The following is a 24,030-nucleotide window of genomic DNA, read 5'->3' on the forward strand; positions in this document are numbered from 1 at the left end:
GACGACAACGAGCTCCTGCTAGCTCTTCAGTGGTGGCAGAGCTTTCAGAACCTATCCAGAGGGGTACCCCTACAGGAGCCGGAGTTTCGGCTAACCATAGTGACGGACGCATCCCTGACAGGCTAGGGAAAACACATGGGCACTCTACAAACGCAAGGTTGATGGTCCCGGAGGGAGTCACTCCTGCACATCAATGTTCTGGAACTGAGAGCAGTGCGCTGGGCCGCCTTTCCTGCCGCACATCAGAGGGTCAATAGTGAGAATATTGACAGACAACACGACGGCAATGTTTTACTTAAGGAAGCAAGGGGGCACGCGATCCAGAACCCTTTCCATCGAGACTCAGAAGGTGTGCCATTGTGCTCTGAAACACGATCTATCCATCGTAGCTCATCTCCCTGGAGTAAGGAACGAGCAAGCGGACTCACTCAGCAGAAAAATTGACCAAATACACGAATGGGAGATGGGCAGTGTTCAGTTGTCGAAGGTCTTCGAGAAATGGGGGCAGCCTCCGCTGGATCTCTCCGCAACGAAGGGGGACAAGAAGTGCGAGCTGTACGCCAGCAGGTGGCCACAGGAAGGTTCTCTGGGGGAAGCGTTCTTCTTCCCGTGGACGGACAAGTTCCTCTACGCCTTACCCCCCCAGCCCCCTGTTCTCTCTTATACAGAGAACCCTGCAGTGGATACGCAGGTACAGGTGCCGGGTCATCCTAGTGGCAGTGTTGGCCGAGGCAGCCGTGGTTTTCCGACCTGCTTCACCTGTCAATAGAACAACCGATAACGTTTCCGAAGGTCCCGAATCTTCTGTCCCGGGACAAAGGGACAGTGTGGCATCACAATACAGACAGTCTCAATCTCACAGCTTGGCTCCTGACTTTTCGGAATTTGGTGCCTTGAGCATTTTGTCGGATTGTCAGAGAATCCTACAGGCAGCACGGGCCCCTTCCACCAAGTCGTATGCATGTAAGTGGAGACGGTTCTGTATGTGGCGTCAAGGGCAGCTGGGAGTGCCACCTCCAAGGGTAACTCCGGAGCAACTTCTACCGTATCTGCTACACCTGGCGAAGAGCGGATTATCTTTCATCAATAAAAGTACACCTGGCGGCCATCTCTAGGTTCACGAGGAAGAGGCTTTCGTCTCCCTTGTTTAGTGACAGGCTGGTGAAACACTTCATGAGGGGTCTGTTCTGAACATTCCCACCGATTAAACGCTTTCCACCAACGTGGAGTCTTAATGTGGTGCTAGCAGGGTTAATGAAAGCACCCTTTGAACCAATGGCCACCTCGTCGATGAAGTTCTTATCATGGAAGTTGCTTTTCTTATAGCTATAACATCAGCTAGGCGGCATTGGTCGTAGACCCGCCGTTAAGGACAAAGTGGTGCTGTCAACTAATCCTCGTTTCATCCCAAAGGTTCCCACTGCTTATCATAAACACTCGTCCATTGTCCTGCTTACCTTTTTTGCGACCCCCCCCCCCCCCATTGGCTGCGGAAAAAACCCTCCATACCTTGGACGTGAAGAGAGCTCTAAAATGTATCTTCATCGGACTCCACAACTTAGATCTACGCAGCAACTCTTCATTGCATATGGTCCGTCGACGAGAGGAAAAGCAATTTCAAAGCAGGGACTGGCTCGATGGGTCTCGTCGACGATTGCCTTTTGTCATTCCAAAGCGGGAAAACCGCTACAAGGGCGTCCGAGGGCTCATTCCACGAGGTCAACTTAGTCTTCGACGGCGTTGTAGGCAGGAATCCCGCTGGCAGACATTTACCAGGCGGCGGAGACGTTTACCTGCCATTACTGCCTCGAACGGCAGCATGTGGACGATGTACAAATCGGAAGAGCAGTCTTGCGCCATCTGTTTCAATAAGGTAAGCCCTTTTCATGAAGGGTCTGTACTTATATGTATGTACGTACGTTTGCAGTTAGATGTAAGCATGGTTATGTATATGTATGCTTAGGAGGGTGTTGGATTGCATTCACACCTCCCCTTTTTTCAGGATCACTGCTGTACATTCTATTCTAAGCATGTGAATCCATGAAAGATCCAATGCTGGAGAAGGAAATAGTTTCTTACCTGTAACTCCTTTTCTCCAGCATTGGTATCTTTCATGGATTCACATGCGCCCGCCGGCCTCCCCGGAATGCAATGTATTTGTATAGCTAGGTTTTCACCCCATTCTGCTTTGGAGGGGTTGATATCTGAAGGGAGCCGCGGGGGCGGGCATTTATATCGCTACATCCTAGTGGGGCATGCGTAGGCGGCCCCGAAAACGACGTAGATAGGACACAAAAGTGTTTGAAGTTTTCCAATGGGAAACGGCTTTATAAGTGTACCGAGGGTTGCCAGTCTGTCGAAGGGAAATATTCGAAGTATGTGAATCCATGAAAGATACCAATGCTGGAGAAATGGAGTTACAGGTAAGAAACTATTCCCGTCCCCTGTGTATACCAGTTACTTCCATGAGTGTAATAAAATCAATCAATTTCCCCTCTTGGAGCAGGTTTCCCACTGTAATAACACCACTACTCTCCCAATATCTGCAGATTCCCAATACGCAGTGCGGCTTCCCTGCCATTATGCCAACTAAAGGAATCTGCAGTGGAAAAGGGGTCTGTCCTGCCCAAAACTCTGCAAGCCCTGCGCCACAGTTGTTTGCCCAAGGTCAAAAGATGGCAGTTGACCAAGATGTGTATCCACAGAATTTCCTTCATGAAGTAGTGTCCTATGGTAGCTGCAATCGTCTAGTGTCTGGTCATCTGCTAGCCGGCCCACTATGAATTGCAATTGTCCAGCTAGGAAATAAAACGGGGGTACCCTGAGCCCCACTGCCTCGCAGGTCTTTAAAGCGTATTTAGGGCCATCCTGTCTGCTCACTCTCCACAGGAAACTCTTAATTCTGGAGTCTAATTTGCAGAAGGATGTTTTTGCTTCATTATGGTACGTTCACAAAATGATATAATAGCCAGGGGAGAACCACCATCTTTAACAGTGCTGCCATGCCCCTCAATGATAAAGGGAGCAGCTCCCAAAAGCCCCTTTACTTCATTGCCCTCTCTAGGGCTCTTTGTGTGTTGCATTAATGTTCTGTCCTGACATTGTGATGGATGTCTACTCCCAAATATCTAAAGGTGCCTGTGGACCGTTTTAGGTCCAGAGCGGGCAGGCTCTCCTTTCTCATCTTGCTCAGTCCTGCCAGCGGCAACAGACATGATTTCTCACTACTGATGGTGATGCCTGATTTCAGCAAAGCGGTCCAGGACATTGAGCATATACTGCATATTGTCTTCTGGTTGCAGCACATAAAGCAGCATATTGTCTGCATGCATGAAGATCACCTGTTTTTTCCCATCTATGCATATGCCTGCATCTACATATTCTCTCAAAAATGTCGCAATTGGCTCGAGTGCTGAATGAAAAGCATTGGGGTTAACAGCATCCCTGCCTAGTGCCCCTCTCTAGTTCCCATCCCACTGAAATACAGAGGCTAGTTTTAACTCTGGCCCCGGGCAAGGTGTACACCAGTCTGACCCACTGCAAATAACTTTGCCCCACACCAAACCGTCTGATGGTGTACAGCCAATCCCATCCGACTAACGATTTGATGGCGTACATGGATGCCACTACATAATGTTCTTCTATCAATCAGGTGGTGCAAGTGTCTCAGATTCCAGGATGGTATCTCTGGCTGGAACATAACCGGTCTGGTATGATTCCCAATCGCCCCCCTCACTCTTGTTTGCTAATAAAGCAGTGAGAATGTTGCTGTCTTGATTTACCATGGAGAGGGCTCTAGTCCATCCGTGATTTTTATTTGGCTTGGGTATGGATATTATAACAGATCGTCTCAGACTTGAAGTTCGCCCACCTCATACGTTTCAGTGAGCATTTCAAAGAGTGATGGGACCAGGTAATCCGCAAATTTGTAGAATACACCTGGCAGACCATCTGTTCAGGAGTTTTTCCAGTAGGCAAAGATCTAATCGTAGCTTGCTGTGACTGGGGCATCCAAAATATCTGCTGCTTCGCTACTTGGGCACAGCATTTTAATCTGGGACAATGCCTCTCCAAGGTCAGTCTTGGATTGAGACGTTCTCTGTGTACAAAGAACTATAGAATCTAAAAAATGTGTAGTTGATCTTGCTTTGTGTTCTGCGGGTGACGCCTTGCTCAGCATTTAATAGAGTAGATAATTTCCCGTTTTGTGTCTCTCCGGCAGAGCCAGGCCAGTAGCCTACCCTGTTTATGCCCTCCTTCATGCAGCTTTTCAGTGTATTTGGCGTAGTTCAACTTGCCTGGTCTCTCCCAGCCCTCTATACATTTCTGCCTCAATTCTGAGGTGCTCTGCAGCCATCCCTGCATCCATATTTTCCCGTTCTGCCGCTTCTAAATCAGTCTCTGCTCTGGATCTTTCTATTACTATATCTTTCTGTATGCCACTCATTTTACTTTTCATAAGCTGCCAGCAGTAGGTACACTGCCGTTATTGGTTTTAAAGTAGTGTTTAATAGTCTCCCATATGAATTCACAAAAGGTTTCATCTTGCATGCCTTACTTAGTTTCCACGTTTGGATCTGTGGCCTTGGCGGGACAAATTGCCATGTTGGATGAAGTGGGGCATGATCTGACAAGACTCAAATCTCTGTGATTTATCCTACGTACTCTGTTCCCGCAAATACATTTCCTGCCGAGTGTGCACTGCATGTGGATCTGAGCAGTGCGAATAACTTCTGGGTTCTTCATGGAAAGCAGACCAGACATTGGTCAACTGAAAGGATCTTGGGAGAATGTTCAGCGCTTTAGCAGGCGGGGCTGGCTTCTTGACTTTATTGGCGGACCTATCCAGGATGGCATTAAGTGTGCAATTGAAGTCACCAAAAGTGCCCCAAAATCTGCAACACTGCAGGGGCCAGCCACTGCAGCTGCTGCAGTTTCTTTTATCGTGCCCCTCAGCGTTACTTGGGGACGGGCAAGGACTATTCACTTACACATCGTCGCAGTTCAGGGCTGCTGGTGAAGTTTATATGTTGTGCTGGTTTCCTACATCTACTAGAACTGTAACTGTTGTTGAGCCTGGAGCACCGACACAGGGGGAACCCAAAATATAGCTATTCAAGGCATGTACTGCGAAGACTCCTAAATGTTCATGTTACAAGCCCATTGGCCGTGGTAGGATTAATGTCCGTGCCGCTGGCGGTTCTCGTTCCTCATGTGCGGGCAGACATTGTAGAGTGGGCACAGGTCACGCCCTAGAGTAGGTTGTCGTTCAGCTTCCCAGCAGCCGCCCATTACCACTGCGCGGCGAGACTAGCACTGCAGCGATCCAGTGCGATGGTAATACGTTGTTACCGGATTTGGAGGAATAGTGTCTTCGAGGCGAAGCTCCTTTCACTTGGTTGGGCAGATGATTCACACAGGCCAAATTGCAGGCAGCTACTGCATACAATTGCACTGGTAGGGGTGGTGTTAATGCACGAGTCCTGATTGGGAGACCTTGCAAGGACTGAAGCGCCTGTATCGCAGAACGTTCTCGTTAACCATGTAGTTTTCGCAACGTTGATGCCATTTAATGTTTAGGGTGCATTACAATATGCAGCAGTGGTCCAGCTTGATAACCTGGGCATTTGTCCAATAGCTATGCCGTTGTATCCAACATTACTCATTTTGTCAGCCCCTTTCGTTTCCCCTCCAGTAAGGTGCTGCATGAGACATTTCCTTTGATTTGGCATAACAAGGCCGCAGATTTATTTTTACATATACATAACCACTGCAAACGGGTATTAAAAATTAGTTCCAAAAGGTGTGGCGACTGCTCCTCGTCCTGCTTCCCCCTTTACCTCCATATTGTTTGCAGGCACAACTCCCCCAAGGCCTTCGAGTCTGAGAAATCGCCTGCCCCTGCAGGTCTTTGCGGACTGGGGGAGCGCCGTTTGTTGGGGGGGAAGTTGAGCCCCAATTGCTACCGCCAGACACCCCCGCCGTTTAGGCTCCCAGGAGGCGCTGTCTAGAATGGGCGAAGCCCCTTCCGGTTTAGCAATGGCTCATTCGGAGTCTTTGTCTTATCATAGGTTGCCACAACCCGCCACGCCAAAGGTGGGTTACCGCCCACCGTGGCTCCCCCTTTTCCTATTTTGTAGTTCTAGCAGTTCTGAGTACACCTTGCTGCCCAGTGCAACTCCGTCTATCCTCCTTTGACCAGGGATTTCACCTTTGCCCGTTGTGCCTGATCTAGGGATACTTCAGTCCCCTCCTTCTTTCCGTCGTACCTTGACCTGCTCTTGCACAACCGGCTCCCGGTTTGACCACCGCTTTGAGGCCAACTGCCTCCCCTTTCCTCAAACCATCCCTTGGTAGCCCCAACTCTCACAACCCTCCGTGCCTGCTATCCCCCTGCCCCTGCAGGTGATTCTGGGCTGAGAGAGAGCCATTTGTTCGAAGAAGCGGAGCCCTCATTGCCACCACCCGACGCCCCTGCCGTTTTAGGCTCCCAAGAGGCTCTGGCCCGACTCCGTTTCTTGCATAGTCCAACCACCTCCTTTGTAGACACCGCTCTCTCAACCCTCCATGCCTGATACCCACCTGCCCCTGCAGGTGTTTTGGACTGAGAGAGCGCAATTTGCTCGAGGAAGCGGAGCCCTCGCTGCCCCCACCAGACACCCCTGCCGTTTTAGGCTCCCAAGAGGCGCCGGTCTGACTCCGCTCCTTGCCCAACCGTCTCCTTCGTGGACACAACTCTCTGCACCCTCCGTGCCTGATACCACCTTGCCCCTGCAGATGTTTTTGGGCTGAGAGGGTGCCATTTGTTCGAGGAAGAGGAGCCCTCGTTGCCACCACCAGACGCCCCTGTTCTTTCAGGCTCCCCAGGGGGGCTGGTCCGACTCCGTTCCTTGCCTTGTCCAACCATCTCCTTCGTAGACACGACTCTCTCAACCCTCCGTGCCTGATACCACCTTGCCCCTGCAGATGTTTTTGGGCTGAGAGAACACCATTTGTTCGAGGAAGCGGAGCCCTCGTTGCCACACCAAAACGAAGTCCTCCACTTTTGGCGGGCGCCCGGCTGCTGGGAGAGCTGCAAGTGCCCCTGCGCCGGGCGCCCGCCGCTTTTATGTCCCAAGCCCCACCTCCTTCCTTTGTTGCCCTTCGCGGGCTTTCCCGGGCTCTTGGCGCCCTCTCCTCTGGCTCCTTTGCCGCCCTCTCCCCTGCCCCTGGGGGGGAGGGGCAAGAGAGCGTCAAGGAGGAAGGCCCCTGCCCCGGTTATCGGGGTGCCTCCTCCACTTGCTGCGCTCTCCGTTCGTCACCTTCAGAAGCGCCCACAGGAGCATGTGGCAAGACATATATAACCTGTATTTATGCCATCGGTTGAGTATAAGGTAGCGCTTGTCTCGCCCTGCTGTTTTCCATCCTCCGCTTTGGGTCTCTTACCTCCGCCAGTGCCCTGCTGCAGCTTGGCGCAGTCCGCCCTGCTACGGGATCCCCAGCCGGCAGGTGCGTGGGGAAGTCAAACCACAGCTCCCAACGTCCACCTGGGCCAGGTGCGTCTCCTCGCAAGCGGTGCCCAGTGTTCCGCAAGGCTTTCAATCTGTCTCCAGAAGCGCTATCTTGTACTCTGTCTCAGCAAGGCGGCTGCTGACCATGTATCACTGCACCCTGAAGTTTTTGTCAGTCGGCAGCACGGCAAAAGTGAAATGTTTAGATTGGCAGATCTGTAGAAAATGTAGTGTTTAAAAGCATATCTTCTATCGGATCAGGCAGGAGCTTGTGGAGTGCCTCTGCTGCATGGCTGCTAGTCACAACCCCGACTCGAATATTCAAGTTACATGTTTTTTTTTTCTTCTAATTAGGGTGTCGGTTTAGTTTTTTTGTTTTTTTATTAAAAAAAAAAGTTTGTTTGTGTAAGCCGACAACTTCACAAAGGACATTGTTCGTCCTAGGTTAGTCCCAAGAGGACCTTCATTTCCTTTGCCTCATTTGTCACCTTTTCTATCTCGTAGGCCAGGGTATTTACCCTTCGATTTTCTGCCGCCTTTGCTGTTTAGGGCCTCTTCCCTTTCTCTTTTCGGGGCTTCTGCCTTGTACTGCTCTGCCTTCTCCTTGGTCAGAGCCTTCATGTTCACCTTCCCTGCCTGCCTTTCCGTCATCAAAGGGCACCTACCGTCCCTTTTTTTTGTCTTTATTTTTATTTATTTTTTTACTAGGGGCTGTGGACAGGTCTTCAATCTGCTGGCTTTTGGTTTCCGCTTAAATCTCCCTTTTCTGTATTTCTGGTCTCCAGCTTTGTCTCCTCTGGTCTCCAGGTTTTACAATTAATCACCATTCAACCTTCTCTCTTTTGGGTTGCGCAATCCGTTCTTCCTTTTTTTTCCCCTCTTCTCTCGGTCTTACAAACTGGTCTTCCGTTCCAGGTCTTCGAGCCAGTCCAGCAACCTTCCTCTCTGCTCCAGCAATCGTCTTCCTCCTTTTGTACCACAACTCACCTACTCTGTACCATAAATCTCCCTTCCACGCTTGTCACAGGAGCTGGCCCTTACATAGTGCTTGCACTGATTTAGCTTCCTGCTAAGAGGTGTTGCATGCCCATTCTGGGCATGCTCTATGGCTGGCATGCTTTGTAGTCCTGCGTTCATGGGTGAGGTCTTTCAATGGAAAAGCTGCCATCTTGGATCCCACTTCAGTCTGTGTTGCTGGCTGGGCAGGAGCTGCTGGTTTCTTCCCTTATCTCAGTTAGTAAAGCTTCCCTTCCCTGAATTTCATTTTGGTGACCTGTCAAACGGCTCAGAGTACGTCTGAAGCGCTACTACTGTTTTTATTTTTTTCTTCTTTTTGCTGACACTTTGGATGTCATCTGAGGGAGGGGTGTGTATGCCCCAGGATTACCACTTCGGGCGGCGGAAACAACTCCTGTGAGTTACCCCAGCGCCCCTCCGCATTATCTGTCTGATCCCGAATCTGTCTTTCTAATCGGGTCCTGGGATTATGGTCGGGGATGTGGAGGTCCCTTTCTTGTTGGGTCTGTTAACATGAACTTTTTCTAGCAGTTTTCCTGGCTTAGTGACCTAATTGGGTGTTCCATATTCCCTGCCCTGTATCGGTTTTAGTTTTGTTGAAGATTATCCTCCCTTAGCTGGGCCCTCCCCCTCAGACTACCCATGAACGGCTTGGCTCCTTTTTTATGCACGTTGATATTCAATGTTGTTGGTGGGGGTTGCGTAATGGGGAGGTTGACTGACTAGACTGACCTGATGACTACATGCAACGACTTTTATTCCAGCCAGATTTTAGTCCAGGACCTATTGCAACAGTACAGAGGAATGGAGTTGAGGGGGGGGGGGTGGGTTTCAAAAGACTAATACAGTTTTGGTTATTTCACCGTAAGGGCAGAGCAGACATGTTGACGTCCTGGCTTTAGCACTGTTCATGCAGTATTTTGGTTCTGTAATTGTTTGTTTCAGACTAGGTCAGGTTTCCAAGTACCAGAAGGACAGACCTAGTGTGGCGAGTGTTCGCACAGTTACGCCAGTTTTTTTTTTTTTTGTTTGGCACCCCATTTGCTGCAGTGTGGTGAACTATCTCATGGATTGCTTTGAGCACTCTGCATTGGCTTGCTACTTCCTGGGAGCCTCAGCTCGGCTAACAAAGGACTTTCCCACTGGATTTAAAAACCAAAAAAGGCCCGGACCGAGTGCAGCGACGAGTGTTCTTGCTGTTGGGGGGCGGCAATGTCCCAGGAGTGAAAGTATATTTGTTGGTTTGATGAATACAATGGAACATCAACACACTGAGTCGTCCTGATTATTAAAATTTGTGAGCGGCGGTTCTATTATTAATTTTCCAGTAATCTTATGTATGACTTGCAGAGTGGGAGGAGGCATGCTAAACTTGTTTGCTGGAAATAAATTGTTGAAATAGCCCAAGTCCTCCCCCTCCTTGCGGGTTCTCCAGTCCTTGTCTCCTGTGCTCAGGCTAATGTTACTGTTACATCTGAGGATGGTGCCGCTCTGAGCAAACTGCTGTAAAAAGGACTTCCTTTTTCTCAGCGGCAAAAAAGCCCATCAGCCTTCCAGTAATGTTTCACCTCGGGTAACGACTCCATTATTGTCAACAACCAACAGACCTCTCCAGCGGTTGGCTCAAAACACTGATCAAATTTGGAAGAGGGCTTGATATATCAATCGGAGGTGGTAAATAAATCATACCTGGACAATTCCCCCGCTCTATCCCTCCCGGTTCAAGAATACCTCTTTGGAGGATAATAAAGCTCTTATTCTGACTCTACTCCATTGCCCGAGCTGGGGTTTACCTCTCCTACATCCTTCACAAAACGTAGACCCCAAACACGCTGCAATAGTTGCATTGAACTTAGTAATAACATCTATGGTGTCTCTTTACGAAAATATAAAGGACAAACTAAATGAATTCAGTTCATCTGGAAGGAATAAATGGAAAACTTTGACAATTTGGAGAAGTTGAGATCTTCAAACTTTAAGGGTTGGAAACGGACAGTAGGCGTGCCTAACCAGTGGGTGGGTGAATACCCACTCCCAGTGAGTCTGGTAAAATATCTGTCTGGCTCTGATGAAAGATGCCTCGTCCGGACCCTTGGGTTGGGCTTGTCTCCCTAGGGAACTCTCCTCCTCGACATCCAAAAATAAATGAGTCTAATGCAATACACTAATTGTGGACGGACCAAAGAGTGATGCTGTGACACTTGTCTAGAGTCTTTCATTGGAGTGTCCTCTTATAGCAGGAGATTTCAATTCCTCTAGTCTCTGAGGACCTGGATGACGAGTTTGGTACCACGGTCCTCTCCTTCGGAGCATCCGTAGAGGTTACAAACTGGGAACAGTGGGCTGCTGCCTTTGGCTCTCTTGGTTTTTTTAGAGTCAATGACAGCTTTAAGGCAGAGGAAATATTGTGTCCCACGTGGGTAAGAGGTGATTCAGAAGCTGTGCTGGATTATGTTGTATGTATGTCGATTCCTTCTACACTCATTGCCAGATATTTAAGGTTGGCGTTACCTTGACACGTGATCGCAGGATCTTTGCTGTGGAATTAGAGGGAACAATCACGAAGGCTCCCTCAGAAGGTCCCACTAAGCTGACATAATTTGGGAGGGAATAGGATCAAGTGGAATATACACACTGTGGGGAGACTGAGGAATGTACAGATTCTGAAATATTTGAAGAATGGAGGAAATCTACCTTCTCAGTGGACGAATTCCATCCGTACCTCTGTAATATAATTGGCATATTTTGCCCTCAATCGGATAGATTGTTGGGCTCAGAAAAAGATTTTAAAAAATCACACCATCAACACTTTGACTCTAAAACTAAGGACAGAAAGGACTTGCCGAAGTCGCAAATAAAAATCCACTCGGTGGGGGGGAGGGGGGATTTGGAAACCATTGAGGCAAAGGAGTCCTAAGAACTGGATAAGGAATCACATGGCCTTACAAATCAAAGAGGACAAATGTATGTTGAATATCTTGGTCTCAAGGGATACAGTGAGATTCTGGTTCCTCTTGAATTCAGTGAGCAACTCATTAGCACTTATGCACCGGTGGGGGTTGGGGGAGAGGAGGCTGTTTTTGAAGAGTCGAGCAAGATGACATCTTGGCATGCATTAAGAAAGTGTTGTTCCCGAGCTGGGGCCTGGGGCCTGGGGGATGGGGGTGCGGGGCATAACAGGCTAACAAGTTTGGTACTAAAATCGTATCCTGAGGGCTGGGGCAATATTTTTTTCCCAGCTATTTATTGACGTTCTCATGGCAGAGCATTATCCTTCCTCCTGGGAGTCCTCCTGTATGGTGTCATTTCAAAAGTGTGGTCCATGATCGGACCCAAAAAAAACGATTGCCTTTATGGTGATGGATGCAGATAGTTGGATCTCTGCATCCTATCATCCTGATGCACCTAACAGACTGGGCCAAGTGTGTAGGAAGGCTCTGATTGCAAACAGGCTTTCGTAGGGATCAGGGCACCGCATTAAATGGGCTCTTCATGAAAAGCCTAAAGGATCTGGTCGGGCAGGAATGATTCCATTTTCGTAGCCTCGATAGATCTTGCAGCAGCATTTGATATGGTCCGTTGTCAGAGGCTGTGGACTAAACTTCGTTCATGGGGGAATTCCACCATCCTTGTTAAAAATACTGGTGGGCTTATATAATCACTCGAATATCCAAGTGCGACTAACATGGAGGGTGGACTATATAGGAAGATCACATCCACTGCTGGCGAGACATGGGTGCATATTGGCCCAATTTTTCTTTAACCTGTAACCTGTATGGTTCAGATAATTTCTTGACCAGGGAGTCCTTTGCACCAACCAGATTAGCAGGTATAAAATACACCTGTATGGCTTATGCCGATTTCATCTTGTTGGACAGTATTATCAGCCTACAAAAACGGATTGCCTCCTTTTCAGTGTATGCACAAGCGCTTTTTGCATAAACCCAAAAAAGAGCAGTGATGGGATTCTGAGGCAAAGCAGTGATGAAGTTGTTATACAGACTGGAGGCTTTGCACCTCTGCAAAGCCTCCGCTGACGTGTAGCTATTTATAACGGGTGGAAGCACTGATATGGAGGAAAGTTTGCGCCTACCGCAGGGTTAGAAATTGGTGGGAGCTCCTGGTTATAGCCAAAGGGGAGCCTGGTTAGCTTGAAACCAGGAGCTACTTTTGACTCCTGTGGCAAGTAGTGCCACACTAACCTAGCTATGTGATATTAACTCTGTATGCTTGGGAATGCATATAAAAGGATAATAACACACATTAAGGACAGTTGAGCATATTGGGTAGTATAAAATTGACCAAAAAGCTAGACTTTGCATCTGGTGATGTTTTCCAGAGGTAGCTCCTGCTTAACTGATTATGCCTGATACACAGGAGCTGCTTTTTGCTCCTGTCAACAAATCCCCATTTCGACCCCTGTACTTAATTGTATTCCTAGATCCGTAATCGTGTACGAACTGGGTTTGAAGTCACTAACTGTTCGTTTGGAATGGCATATTCTGGCCCTGTATCTTAGAACTGGCTACAAACCTTAGAATCCATGCATGGATACCCTTTGTTTGAACATTTACATCATGAGCAAAAGCTAATGGGGGGGGGGGGGGGTTGTGGCACCTTATTTGAATGTTTATCCCGCTTATAACGCAAGGAATGATTACATGCGATTCAGATTCAACATACATAACGCTAATGTTAAGGGAGGATGCCTACTGCAGATTTTGTAATGTGCAGACTGAAATGGAGACACTGCAGCATATGTATATTTTGTAAAGCGTAAATTATCCCGAGAATATTGTATTTTGAGAACATTGTTTTTAGGCTCTAGATAAATGACAGTGAGAACGTCTGATCTAAATTACTGGCTGGTCCTCCCCACTTCAGTGGTGGTAGCAGTTGTTGGCTTCCTGAATTACATTAAACTTTGAATTAAAACGGAGGACCTTTATCTATTATATTTTTTATATAAAGGTTTTCCTTTTTAAAGAGGATATGGGAAAGTGACTTGGTTTTGGCATTTTCTTTTTTGGAAGGTTGTGTTTTTTAGTTCTCTTCCTTGTAAAGTATATTAACTGTTTTTCTTCGTTTCTTTTTGAGTATGGCAAAAGGTTGAAATGTAATTTAACCAAATGCATTCTAGTACTTTTTATTTTTTTTATTAGCACTGTGATAAAAATATTGACGCCTGACATGAGTTGATTTGAGAGGACTTCAGTATTCCCTCTGGTTTATGCATTTGTGAAGGACATGCAGCTTGTTCTGCAGGATGTGCATACATTCAAGAGCAACATAAGTTTAACAAGAAATCACTCTTACTTAAAGCACCTAATGGTATGCACTAAGGAAGTATTGTTAACTAGAAAGGACCTCCCTATCGGCTCGGCTTTAAATATATAGTCAGACTATTGGCAGAAGAGACCTCACTCATGGCTGTGCTTCAAATATGTAGCCAATGCAGTCAACGTAGCAGAATATAAGATGGCCTAACGTAGACTGTAGGTTCACGGGCGAAGAGGCGCCTGCCCCCTTAGTCTGTTTAGTAACCGGGAGGGTTTGAACATGATCTTGCTCCGATAGAGATGTTTACACTTCATTTTCTGTCTGTACATCCTAAATGAGACTGCAGTGTTGGTGTGGCTGGAGGTGAAACATTATTGGCTTTAAAGTCACACACTTAAACTGTAATATTGGTAATGCATAACTTGGGGTCTCTATCTAATGTTTAATTATTTGACAGTAGAGTAGCGCATCCTAAAACCGAAAGCTACCACGGTAGCGCAGAGGCTGGCTTACTGTTGCTGAGATGTTATGTTAAATGTTTCCTGTGACTCCTAATGTCTTTTTGGAATTCTAAAAAAATATGTAAAATGCACTGTTTGACCAAGCGGGGGAGAGTGGGCTTGTTGCTTGCTCATAATCTGGGCGCGATTGGTGGACATTTTGCCCCCATAGTGAAATTCAAGTTGGCACCCATTAGTTTATTTAAAGCGCAGACCTAGCTCAAGAACAGCCTAGCACTGTACAGGGCATGGGTAGCCAGCGTTTGGGCTAGCATCTTTTAACCAAGCGCAGCACTGAGTGTTGCAGAGTGTGTCCATTGGGAGTAGCCCTTGGTCAGGTGGTGTTGCAAAACGTTGAACTTGAACGAGATACTTGCAAACGAGATACTTGCAAAATTGGAGACTCGGGGTGGGGGGGGGTTGGGTTCCGAGCCCCTACTAGGAAAGTTTCTGAGGGTGGGTGTGACAAGAGGATTGTTTGCGGGTCCTCTCTTTGTGGACATGTTGTGATTTCGGAGGATTACTTGGCTTGCTGTGCGAGGCACGTGTGCCACCAGATATGTGGAGCTTAGCCGCAGCTACGCTGGTGGGCTACTCATGACTGCTTTGTAGATTCATGCAGTCTTGAACAGTATCCTGGCCTGAAGAGGAAGCCAATGTGTAGGACAGGGTGATTCAGTCAAATTTCCACACATTTGTGAAAAGACTTGCAGCAGCATGACTACTTTTAGAGGAGCCAAGTGAGCGGCTGGGAGCCCCGTCGGGAGTGCATTTACCCTATCAATGTGTTGGAGCACAAGGGCCTGCAGTATGTCCTACGGTGTGATGGATTGACTTTTCTTTTTTTTTGTGTGCAAAGGGTGGACATTAGAGGCAGGCAGTTTAGGACGTACTGGCTATGTTTCTGGATGGTGTAAGGGTGTCGAAGGAGACTAACCTAGACAGCATGATTTTGGTTATGGAATTTTATTTTGGAAATACGGGGGGTGGTAGGGGGGAGAAGAGGTCCTCACTATACTTAACTTCTAAGAGGCGTTTTCCTGCCTCAACATTCTGACAGGCCCATTTAGTTTTAATTTTGAAGTAAATTCCACCGTTCTGTCAAAAACCTACTTCGATCCCTCCCACTATATAACTAAAGAGTAAAATTATAAAGTTCCTTTAAGGAGCGTGACTCATTTCTCCTGCTTCTTGAATGGCGTTTAACAAAATGTTCCTTCAAAACAAGGTTGACTCCCTTACCCTGCTTTGCAGAAGTGTTAACAGAAGGCTCCCTTCTGGTGTGGTTGTGCACAATTTGCGATAAAACCAGGGGAAATGCCTCCCTTCCCATGGCTGCTTCACATTAATTCTGAGCTCGGGACCAAGAGAATGCCTCACTTATCTTGGTCTGCTTTTGGCACAGTTCAATCACAAGACCAGGGTGAGTGACTTCCTTCCCCTCGCGCATCTATCAGTGCTTCTAGATTGATGCACACTTTGCCTTTGTGACTTGCTTTCAACAATGTCCCAAATCTTGTTATGATCCCAGATCCTTCTCTTATGACTAGTGGACTTCTCTCCGTCACTATAGTGAGGATGTTTTCGTCTGAGCTGTAGTGTCTTTCTGTTGGGGTCTCAGACCCTTATGACCAATGGTTTCTTCTTCTTTGTGGACTGGGTCCCAGACCCTTCTTGATTGGGTTCTAAGCCCTTGTCTTTATCCCTCTTGCGCTAGGCCCACTTGGTTCTCTCCTGCCAAATACTGCCACAAAGGAAACTACTTATATATTTTTTTTCAGTGAGCTTGCATTCCTTTTTCTACTTTGCACCCTTGCCGTGGCCCGTGTTAGACCCATAGCCTTCACTGGCTTTGGGATGCTCTGTCGGTTTTTCCTTTTGTCTTGCTTTGTTTAGGAGCATGGCATGGGCGTTCGTGTTTCTGTGGGCCTTGTTTCACATGTCTCGTTCCAGTTTTCCAGGTGTCCCGGTGTAGGTGCTTTTGCAGGACCACACGCTCCACCTTTCCAAGGTTGCGCCACCGTTTCTCATCCTCCAGCCATGTTCTCGACCAGAGCCACACCCCCGGGCTTTGATTTCTTCAGAGCTTTCTCTGCGTCTTCCTTGCTTTTCCTGGGCTAGACCGTCTACCTTGCTGCTCTCCTCAGCTGGCCTGCACCTAGGACTGTTCTTTCACGGGGTCCTTTGTCTATTTTTACACCTGAACATTTCCTTGAGTTGCATGGGCGACTCTTCATGGCTCCTTGCGACCACCTATTCTCAGTACTTGCTTTGGTGTTAATCTGTCTTGGATGATATTCTTTGTCTCAGTTGGGAAAACTGACATGTTACAATAGCACATGGATGTAACGTCTGAGGACGGGTGTGCAAGGGTAATGAGGTTTTGGGCAGGTTTGGGTGTTAAGCCGCCTATTACCCCGCTGATCGTTCCAGTAGGGGAGTGCCTCCCCATGAGGTCCTCATGCATTAACCCACCCCTGGGGGGGTATATTGGGTAGCAGTCTCACCTCCCTAGCTTCGTGAGAAGCTGCTCTGTTCTTTGTGGTGATTCACTAGGTGTCATCACTTCTCCCCATGCAGACTACTGCCAATGGTAAAGTTTAAGGATTTGGCTGATTCTGAGTTGCGGGTCCAATCCTTCCAGGTGTATATCATTGAGCCATTGTTGTACAAGTTGTTTATTGGGAGACCTGATGAGGACTAATTTGATCTTTGAATGGGTTACATTTGAGATGAGCAGTGTACACCCAGGACTGGATGATTGCTAGGTAATCGTGGAGACGGCTGATGTCCTGTGGGCTTTGTACTCTCTTGTACAACTGATTGTTTGGGTATTGGAAGATGGCTATATGCTGCAGTTAAAGGTCAAGGAGAACGAGGGGGCATGGGTCTCCTTTACCTAAGATTTTGAAGGCATCAGCCACTATCCTGATTTGCTGTCTCGATAGAACACTTGGGGCGGAACTCCGACTGGTGTTAGCTTAGGAGATATAGCTGGCTGTTTCTGGTTAGTAGTTATGTAGCGACTACTCTCCACGATTTTGCCAATAAATGTGAGGCTGTCCGTGCTATAGGTAGTTTGCCAGGTCTTCTAGATTTAGAAGCTTTTTGTTTAATGTTTTGCTCAAGAGGTCATCTTGAGGGTGACCAGGAAGGACCCTTCTGTAAAGGATGTATTAAGGATGCAGAGTGAGTTTGCGCTGTGGCCCATCAAGTGCTTAATGACGCAGGCCGGGATGATCTTGTCGGAGTAAGTAGACTTGAGGCAGGCGATTTGTTTTTGGGAGGTCTGGGGGGAGAGGAGAAAATTAGTCCAGAGATTAAGTGTGGAAGGTTGATTCAATGAGCTGTCGCATTTCTATTTTTTAAAATGTTTAATAGAAAAGTGAATTCTGTTGCATTTTCCTGAGTTTCTGATGGAGACTGCTGTGATGTTGGTGAAGTAATAAGCAGCTTTGGCCTCCATAACCAGAATCCTGTGGCTAGCACAGAGGTATTATGTTCTTCTCCACAGGGTTATGCTTTTTGCGCCAGTTTCCCTTGGCCTCTGATTTGACATTTGTTTGAGGCGAGCTCAGGGGGTATACCAAGCGGCAGATGGTTTGGTCTTGGTATGGCTGGTTTTCAAGGGGGGTCGGGGGGGGGGGGAGTCTTGGGCGGCACTAGTTTCATGGCGGAGTTGTTGAATAATTCTAGAAGATGGCGGCAGTCCCTGTAGTGGGGAAGTCTGCAAAGTTTGTTTTTGGCTCATTGACCAGGAAGGTTTTGAATAAGCAGCACTGAGTTGGGGCATTTAGCTGTACCTTTGTGGGCAGCGAGTAATTGTGGGATGGTTGCATGGTCGGACCAGTCCAATGGATAGGGTCTGCACACGTGACGAGGGCGTGGTGGTGGAGAGCACAATTTGCGCACGGTTGATGGATCCAGTCATATTCTTGGGAGAGTGGCGTGAGATTCTGGGGCATTAATCTCAGAAAGACATTGGTGTGTGCTAATTTGGCAGAAGAGAGGAAGTTGGAGATGTGGTCAATGATGCACACTCCGTTTGAAGTGGTCTGTAGAGGAGGTGCAAGCTGCTGTATTCCTTGTGAGATAAAGGGAGGTGAGTGATTTGAACACTTTGTCTGGAAGCTGGAGTGGTGCATGGCCATTTGCTCCTGTGGATGAGTGCCACTCAGCCTCCTGGTTGGTCAGCATGTTGGATGCAGTGTCAAACCTGGGGGTTGGTGGGGTAAACCATGTTTCAGTGATGAAGAGGACGTTACAGTTGTTGTGCCAGATGAGAATGGCTGTCTGCAGCGTGAGTTGTTCAGAATGCAGGGGCGTGCACATGTTTGTTGATTGGGGGGGGGGGGCATGAGTGGTATTGATGTTAGCTAGGGTAACTTGCTGAGGCTGACCAGGGTGCTTGTCCATTGGAACCCTAGTGAGGGTGGGGGATAGGCTGTGGATGGAGACACATGGTGAGGTATTTTGGGGAGCAGTAGTAGCAGTCAATCCTTTATAGGTAAAATGCAGGATGGCGTGTCTGGCTCTTCGCCCTATCAGGCCTGTACAGCCGAACTGGTTAGGTCCTTGTCTTAACCTGTCCTTTGCTGAGAACGTCTATGGAGGACTCTGGATTCGAAATAAGGATTTGATTAGTAGGAGCTCAAAGCAGCTCCTGTGTATCCAACATCCCCCCACCCCCCACTAAGCGGGTGCCCTCTCTAGGGAATCAGTAGCGGTTCGATGGCATGATGCAAACTATAACTTTGTATAGTATGACCCATTATGTAATAAAGGTTTTCTGGATATGTCCTAATGCTCATGTATACACATTCGCAAACGTACATAGTTATTGTCACTTGACTAGCCACAGGTTTGTATGGTGCCACTTGGCCAAGGAAGACAAATGTAGCACCTGAGAGCAGTGTGTCAAGCAAACCAGGCTCTAGGCTATAACCAGCAGCTAAATAACTCCCAGTAATTTCGTACCCTGAGGCCTGGAGAAATGGGGAAGGAGCAGGTGACTGTCGGGCCTGGTCACGTGACAAGCTTCCTCAACACTGTCAGCCGATGAACCCACAGTCTGTTTTCTAATAGCGGTTAGTACAATGGAAGCATTTAATTTCAGTCCAGCAGCAGTTTGACAAGTGTAAAGATGTCAAATCAGGAAGCTGACGCAAGGGTGGCATGTTGGTTGCTATAAAAGTTCTAGTAAAAGAGAACCCTCAGCCCCCCACCCCCATCTCCAAGAGGGGTTTCCCTGCCTCAAACTAATACTTAAGGATCTGTCCAAATGTCAGTCAAAATCGAACTCCACTGTCCTGTCAGAACCTACTAACACTTACACTTGGAATACTAAAATCCAACAGAGTTCCTTCTGCAGAAGAATGACCCGCCATTTCCTGGTATATGGGTGGTGTCACCTGGCTTGTAGTTCCAACACCTTGTACACAACATTTTGGACCAGCAGAATGGCTTCTTTCTCCTGCACTCGCAAATATAGTTCATACCAAGGCCTGGGGGACTGATTCCCTTCCCCTGACATCTCACCAAAGTAAGTCCTTCTCTCGATTCCAGTGGACTTCTCCCTGCCACTGCTACGAAGAAACCACTCCTCTGATGCACTCTTCGCTTTCTTTTGGGTCAGTGTGCCTTGGAGGCCCACTGATGGGCTTTACGCTTTCCCCAGCTTAAAGTGAAGACCTCTACCCCTGCACATCCCTACCCCATGTTCCCTGTTACCATCTGGGACTTACTTGCACAGCATCAGTCTCTTCAGGGACTGTAGTCTGTTTCCATCTTGCCGCTGTCTGCTTATGCAGTGATTCTGTGTGTTGCTCCTTGCAGTCTCAGCTAGCTGAGCGACCGCGGGGTCCACCTCCTGGAGGCCGTGCCACTGCCTTGCCTGCTTTCAGTTGGGCCTGGTCCTGCCGATGCAGGACCCGTCGCCACTCCCTGGCGCCCTCTGCAGAGCCCTCTCCTCAGGTTGAGTGCCAACTTCAAATCTCCCATGTTCTCTGATGAAGGAAGACAGAGTGCTTCTTCTGTTTATGCTTTATAGGGCTTACTCCACCCCTTAACACCTGTTGTCAATGACTCCATGGTATTCCTCCTTTGAGCCCCCTCGTCGCAGTACTAGCACAGTCAGTAATCCTCATATTTTCCATGCTCCTCTTCGTCCTAGTAGTGAAAATATTCTCTAAAGCAATATCTTGTAATCTTCATTTGCATGCAGTAATTCATGGCACATCCATTGAGGGCAGTGTGTATGGTGGATGTAGAAGCAGGGGGTAGGCTCCTGTTTGCTGCTTCATTACCAATTCGTGGGGGGTAAAATTGGCTGGTATGCTGCTTAACTGTAGGGCTGCCTTACATCTTAACTCTCCCACATTCGTGCTTTCCTGCCGCCTCACAACAACCAACACCTGGAAAGAGAGGAATGAAGATTGCCAAATCGCACAGCGCAGGAAGTCTTGATTCTATTAGACACGGAGGCGATCATTAGGCTTATTCCTCTTCTTTAATACTGCTTACAACACAGCTCTTCAAATCATTTTGATTTTTTTTGTTTTAACAGTAGATATAAACAGACTCAAAACTTTATCCAACATGGATCCTTTAAACCAGACTATGGCAAGACTCTACTAGATTTCCCATGAGGCTTGAGGGATCCTGTAGTCCCAGCCTCAGTGTGAACCACCAATAGGACCCCCTTCATAGTATAAGTCCTCCTCTGCCTAGGTGCTTTCCTCTTCTTTTCTGTTGCTCTGCCTGAACTCGCATTAAAAGTCTCTCTGAACTGGTATTTTCATTCCTGCCTTTAAGTATCAAAGTTCCTCTCTCGGATATAACATTGCATCACTCTCGAGTTTTTCTGCTCTTCCCCTTAAATGAAAAATCAAAATAGATATGTTAGGGTGGGGAATTCACTGCCTATTCTCAAAGGGGACAAAACATCACCTTGATATCATAGCTGCTAAATGCTTACACAGCGAAAATTCCCTCAGTCAGGGATAATGATCGCCTCTGTGTCTGTAATAGAATCAAGACTTCCTGCGCTATGCGCTTTGGCAATCTTCATTCTATGACAAGACCGGAGGCGATCATTATGCTTGTTCAAAGCTTTCAATCACTGTAGATGCAATGTTCGCTAGCAGCTTAAAATAGAAGGTTCTGAACACTGAATCCCTAGACCAGTCTGCTGCCTTGAAGATCTTCTGCAGCGGAACTCCAGCTGCGAAAGCTCACGAAGCCATGGATCCCCTGGTCGAATGCGCTCCGAAAACAGAAATGTCTATGCCTGTTAGTTCCATAATTTCTTTTACCCAACTTGCAATAGTAGCTGGGGCCTTCGGCTCTATAAGGCTTTCTTCGCGCAATGAGAAGCTGAGTGACATTATGGGGGTCTAACCGCTGCTGTTGCTGCTTCATAACACTTAATGCATCACGCTACGCAGAGCTTGCTGTTGGGGGAAATAGGGATAGTTAATCACTTTAGAATTTGTCTTGGTACGCTGCGCCAGGTTAAACGCCATGCCTTCTGGATAAAATATTTTCCTTTTAATCTCTAAGGCTTTAACGTCTGATACACTCCTGCAGGAAATCGGAGTAATGTGGCTAGCTTCCCTGACAATTGCCTGCTTGATAACAGGTCGTTCCGAGACCATTGTTCGAATAAAAATAAAACTTTGTTAACGTCCCAAAGCAATGAATATCTAGGTAAAGGTCTAGTAAGCTTTACTCCCTTAATGAGTCTAGTCACAGCTGTGTTCTCCCACTGGATTTCGTCTGTGCTCGTGACCCGCTGAAATGGCTGACCTATAAACCCCTACTGTCCTGAAAGCCTTTCCGCTAGCCGTCAATGATGCTAGAAAATTTAGTATATGTTCTATAGGAGCTGAAATGGGAGAAATGCTCCTCCCCCCCTGCACCATCTGACCCAGGCTTGCCAAGTGGAATCATAGATCCGGATTGTGGATGGAGCCCACGATACCTTAGTCCTATTGGTGGTTCACACTGAGGCTGGGACTACAGGGTACCCCAAGCCTCATGGGAAATGTAGTAGTCTTGGCTTAGTCTGGTTTAAAATATCCATGTTGGATAAAGTTTTGAGTGTTTATATCATTTGTTTAAAAAGAAAAATGATTTGAAGAGCTGTGTATTAAAGAATAAGCATAATGATCGCCCCTGGTCTTGTCATAGAATTGTTAATAAAATTTAACCATGCACAACCCTAGCTAAACCACTAAAGCCCTACCCATGTGAAAGGAACACTGCGCACGCAGGCTTTATGAAAGCCACTCTGGGTTGTTAAGGAGGGGTGTCAGAAAACATTTCAGCCGCAAGGTCAATGTAGGGATTTGTCTTTTAAAAAGGTTGCTTAAAAGTCACTATGGTCCATTTTAAGGTGGACAGCAGGGATGTGGGCTGCTGGGTGCTTTCATGACGTCAAGATTATCGAGTTGCGTTGATCCGGTAGTGGGTTATATAGATAAATGCTTTTTAAAAAAAAATGTATTTCTTTTTTTTGGCGCTGATTCGGGCATGCACTGCTTACAGAGCTTCAGCGATTTTTAATATTAATTTGATGAACGGGAGCTAAAAGCGTTTCCGGAGTATGTAGCATCGGCTAGCCTTCCAGAGGGAACTACCCCAGCCTAATACATAATATCGTACTGCAAATCGAACTTGACCCAACGATGACCCATTCGACTTTAAATATGTTGTACCTAATGCTCCTTCATACATACTGAGTTAATGCCACCTAGGTACGGCACTGTTTGGCCTCGTTTGTCCCAGTATCCCCTGGTAGTTGGCTCTCCTAAGATACGAGCACGATTGCCAGTATTTACACATGTTGATAATCCAAGTTGTCAAACGGGAGGGTGCATCCGCTTCCTGTCTGAAAATCCTGGTGCGGTTAGATGAAAAAATGAAAGCCTATTTCACCAAACAGTTTTATCATTTAAGAACCATAATGGTGACAAACCAGACACCACATCTGATCCATTGACTTTATAGAATCTCGAACAGCCTGCCCACCTCGGTATTTGTTCACTTTGTCCTGCTGCTAGGTCTACGTTCATCTCTTTACTATTTCTGTCAACCGAACAGCCTGGTTACCGTAGCTGAATATTACCTGGAGCTACATTTGACTTGCATGTAGTGCTATATAAATACTTGCATGAAACATTACAACTGTGTAGTCCATTTGGGAGTCGCGTACCTATGCACGTCAATTTTGTTCTCTAGGCAAAATTGTGTAAATCGCATTTTGGAAATGGATGCTTATTCACGTTTTTATTCTTTATTTCAAGAACTAGATTTTAAGTGCTCCTTAATTCTGATGTTACTACATTGGGAGTTATAGAATGCACTTAAACTGATGTGGCAATTCGTATGCTGGATGGAGAAGTGACGTCGATAGAATCTCATGCTGAAGCAAAATTAGCTGGGTACGTTTGATGCTGGATCCTTGTTCTCGGGTAATAGATGATGATGGCCTGTAACCAGGAGATGTAGTAGGTTCCTGCTTAACTCTTATTTCGATCGCTGCAGGCAACATCCTGCTGGCACATGGCGCATAGCCACAGAAGCACAAACTATACTATACAGTAATTTATCCAAATGCAGCTTAAGAGTTGAACCTAGAAAGAACTATTGCAGTTTGGCACCTGGCAGATCATATAGACCTAGACCAATGGCAGGGTTTGAAGTGGCCTGGCCACCTGTGTGCTGGACCCTTTTATTCCACT

At 47.2% G+C, this 24,030-nt stretch overlaps 1 protein-coding gene across 3 annotated transcripts in view; it reads left to right on the plus strand.

The window, feature by feature from the left end:
- The window catches only part of ZNF367 (zinc finger protein 367), a 273,586-nt gene that overhangs the window by 31,333 nt on the left and 218,223 nt on the right, over positions 1-24,030 (plus strand). The gene's annotated exons all lie outside the window — the stretch shown is intronic.

The sequence above is a fragment of the Ambystoma mexicanum genome, chromosome 6p (assembly GCF_040938575.1).
Source record: "Ambystoma mexicanum isolate Mex_15411 chromosome 6p, UKY_AmexF1_1, whole genome shotgun sequence".
Taxonomy (NCBI): Eukaryota; Metazoa; Chordata; class Amphibia; order Caudata; family Ambystomatidae; genus Ambystoma; species Ambystoma mexicanum.